At 31.6% G+C, this 4,311-nt stretch overlaps 1 pseudogene; it reads right to left on the reverse strand.

The window, feature by feature from the left end:
- Positions 1-2,248: 2,248 nt before the first annotated feature.
- Positions 2,249-2,349, reverse strand: LOC118900344 (annotated as a pseudogene).
- Positions 2,350-4,311: the final 1,962 nt, after the last annotated feature.

Below are 4,311 nucleotides of genomic sequence, written 5' to 3' on the forward strand. Positions count from 1 at the left end.
TGTGATATTCCTTTTGAGTGTATCAATCCCAGGTCGTGGATTATGGTGTATTAATCTTTTTCCCCCAGCTTTATTGAGCTATAATTGACACATAACATTGTTTAAGCTTAAGGTGTACAATGTGATGATTTGATACACAAATATATTGCAAAATGAATACCACAATAAGGTTAGTTAACACAACTTTCACCTCACATAATTACCATGTTTTTGTTGTTTTTATGGTAAGAACATTTAAGATTTACTGTCTCAGCAATTTTCAAGTATATAGTATGGCATTGTTAACTACAATCACAGTGTTGTACATTAAATCCCCAGAACTTATTCCTCTTATAACTGGAAATTTGTACCCTTTGACCAACATCTCCTCATTTTCCCTGCCCCTAGCCCCGGGAATTGACCAATCTACTTTCTGTTCCTATGAGTGTGGCTTTTTTAGATTCTATATAAAAGTGATATTATACAGTATTTGTCTTTCTCTGTCTGACTTATTTCATGTAACATAGTGCCCTCAAGGTTATCCAGGTCAAAAGGGCAGGATTTCCTTTTGTTTTATGGTTGAATAATATTTCATTGTGTGTGTATATAAACTTATTATATATATAATATTTATATCACATATACATGTACAAATATATTTTATATATTTTAAATTAATTTATGTATTATATGTATACATATATATATATATAATGTATACATATTTTCTTTATCCATTCCCCTGTCAATGTTTTGCCTTTAGCTTTGTTCTTTCTCAAGATTGTTTTGGCTATTCAGTGTCTGTTGTGGTTTTATGTAAATTGTAGTATTGTTTTTTCTATATCTGTGAAAAATGCCATTGGAATTTTCATAGGGATTATTGAATCTATAGATGGCTTTGGTGTAGGTAATACGGACATTTTAACAATATTAACTCTTCTGATCCATGATCATGGAATATCTTTCCATTTATTTGTGTTTTCTTTAATTTCTTTCATCAGTGTTTTATAGTTTTTGATATGTAGATCTTTCACCTTCTTGGTTAAATTTACTCCTAAGTATTTTCTTATTTTTGATGCTATTGTAAGTGAATGGTTTTCTTTATTTCTTTTTCAGATAGTTCATTGTTGGTGTGTAGAAATGATGCTGATTTTTGTACGTTGATTTTGTATTCTGTAACTTTACTGAATCTAAAACATTTTTTGAGGAATCTTTAGCATTTTCTATGTATAAGATCACTTCAACTGCAAACAGACACTTTCATTCTTCCTTTCTGATTTGGATGTCTTTCATTTCTTTTTCTTACATAATTGTTTTGGCTAGGACTTCTGGTACTATGTTGAATAGGAGTAGGGATAGTGGGCACCCTTCTCTTTTTCCTGATCTTAGAGAAAAAGCTTTCCACCTTTCACTGTTGATATGATGCTTGTCATATATCCATTCAGTCATTCTATGCCTTTTGATTGAAGAGTTTAATCCATTTACATTTAAAGTCATTACTGATACATAAGGACTTACTAATGCCATTTTAGTAGTTGTTCTCTGGCTGTTTTCTAATTCCTTTCTCTCATTTTTCCTCCCTTCATGTCTCTCTTTGTGAACTGATGATTTTCCTTACTGGTATGCTTTGATTCTCCTCTCTTTATCTTGTGTGTAACTACTATAGGTTTTTGCTTTATGGTTTACCTTACATAAAAAATCTTATAGATATGTTTATTTTAAGCTGATAATAGCTTAACATCGATTGCATACAAAAACTCTTCTCTTTTACTCTTCTCTCTCCCTTTTTTATGTTTTTAATGTTACAATTTACATCTTTTTATATTACATATCCATTAACAAATTATTGTAGCTATATTTATTTTTAATACTCTATCCTTTAACCTTTAGGCTAGAGTTAAGTGATTAACACACCACCATATTAGAGTATTAGAATATTCTTAATTTGTCTATATACTTACTTTTAACAGTGTGTTTTATATTTTCATATGTTTTCATGTTACTAATTAGTGTCTTTCATTTCAGCTTGAACAACTCCTTTTAGCATTTCTCGTTAGGCGGGTCCAGTGTTGAATTCCCTCATATTTTGTTTGTCTGAGAAAGTCTTTATCTGTCCTTCATTTCTGAAAAACAGCTTTTCTGGTAAAGTATTCTTAGTTGGCAGTCATTTTCTTTCAGCACTTTGAAGGCATCATCACACTTTCCCCTGGCCTGCAAGGTTTCTGTTGAGGGATTTGCTGATACACTTATGGGAGTTCTCTTGTAAAAGAAAAATATGGAATGCTTCATGAATTTCCATGTCATCCTTGTGCAGTGACCATGCTAATCTCTGTGTGTTTCCCATTTTAGTATACATGCTGCCAAAGGGACCCTATGTTAATTTTTTAATGTTCTGTTGGATTCTGTTTGTCAGTATTTTATGTAAGACTTTTACATTGACATTCACAGGTGAAATTTCCTTGTAGTTGTTCGTGTGTGTGTGTGTGTGTGTGTGTGGTCTTGATATTAATGTTATGTTACTTTTATAAAAAAATTGAAAATGTATCACTTCTTTTTCTGTGTTCTGGAAATGACTTTGCCATTAATTGCTCTTTAAATAATTGGTAGAAATCTTCCTTGCAACTTTTAGTCCTGGCATGAGGGGGTGTGTTGGAGATGGTATTGCTCTTTGACAGCTATATTTTCCCATGGAATAAGGTATAAAGTCAGTTTTGGTAATTATTTTTTCCTAGAAAATTATCTACTTTAAAGCTTATATATATGAAGTTTATAAATTAGTCCCTTTATGACTCCATTAATTTCCTCTTCATTTGTGGTTTTCTCCCCATTACTGATTTTATGCATTTGTGTTTGCTCACTTTTTGATCAGGTTAAGCAAAGTATTTTTAAGAAAAATTATTAGATATGTTATATTTTCTGTTCTTCATTTATTAATTATTGGTGTTAATGCCTTCACCTTGTTTTCTTAGTTTTATTATGTTTCTTTATTTGAAATATTCTAAGTTGGATGATTATTATATTTATTTTTATCCTATACTGTTTATAAATATGTTTTAAGGCTATGATTTTTCTTCTAACACTTCTTTAGCTATAACCCATATCATTTGATATTTATTATATCATTATAATTATTTTGAAATATGTCATAATTTTAATATTATCTTCTCTTTGACAGAAGAGTTGTTTAAGAAACAGTAATAAAATGTCAAGATAGTATTTTGTTATTATTATTATCTGGTTTGTAATTTCATGGTTGATGAGGTTTTCTTAAATTTATTTTTTATTTTTTTATTAATTAATTAATTTTATTTATTTTTGGCTGTGTTGGGTCCTCGTTTCTGTGCGAGGACTTCCTCTAGTTGCGGCGAGCGGGGGCCACTCTTCATCGCGGTGCACGGGCCTCTCACTATTGCGGCCTCTCTTGTTGTGGAGCACAGGCTCCAGACGCGCAGGCTCAGTAGTTGTGGCTCACGGGCCTAGTTGCTCCACGGCATGTGGGATCTTCCCAGACCAGGGCTCGAACCCATGTCCCCTGCATTGGCAGGCAGATTCTCAACCGCTGCGCCACCAGGGAAGCCCCTTAAGTTTATTTTTATTGAAGTATAAATGACTTACATTATATTAGTTTCAGGTGTACAACATATTAATTTGATATTTTTGTACATTACAAAATGATCACCACAATAAGTCTAGTTACCATCTGTCACCATACAAAGCTTTTACAATATTATTGACTGCATTCACTATGTTGTACACTACGCCCCCATATTTATTTTATAACTGAAATTTGTACCTCTTAATCCCCTTCACCTATTTTGCCCATCCCCCCACCCACTTCCCCTCTGGCAAACACCCATTTGCTCTCTGTATTATGAGTCTGCTTCTGTTTTGTTGTTTGTTTGTTTATTTTGTTTTTAAAGATTCTATGTATTTTGTTTTAAGATTCCACATGTAAGTGAAATCACACAGTATTTGTCTTTCTCTGTCTGACTTACTTTACTTAGCATAACTGTCTTAGTACTATTTAAAAAAATTCTTTATAGGTTTTTTTATTACTAATATATAGGCAACATTTAGGTGTGTGTGTTTGAATATTCCATGAGCACTTAAAAATGAGGTCTTAATTTTAAGAGCACATACATTTTTCACATCTGCATGTGAAGTTTGCTTTTGATCATCTACTTTTTAACTTATATATTACCTCATTGATTTATCTCAGACAAAGTGAAGTAAATTAAATATTCCTACTTCTAAGGTACTTTTGACAATTATCCTTACATTTCTTAAGTTTTTATTTTATGTATTTGGATCGTATGTTATTAGGCAAATAAA

This window comes from Balaenoptera musculus, chromosome 8, assembly GCF_009873245.2.
Source record: "Balaenoptera musculus isolate JJ_BM4_2016_0621 chromosome 8, mBalMus1.pri.v3, whole genome shotgun sequence".
NCBI classification, from domain to species: Eukaryota; Metazoa; Chordata; class Mammalia; order Artiodactyla; family Balaenopteridae; genus Balaenoptera; species Balaenoptera musculus.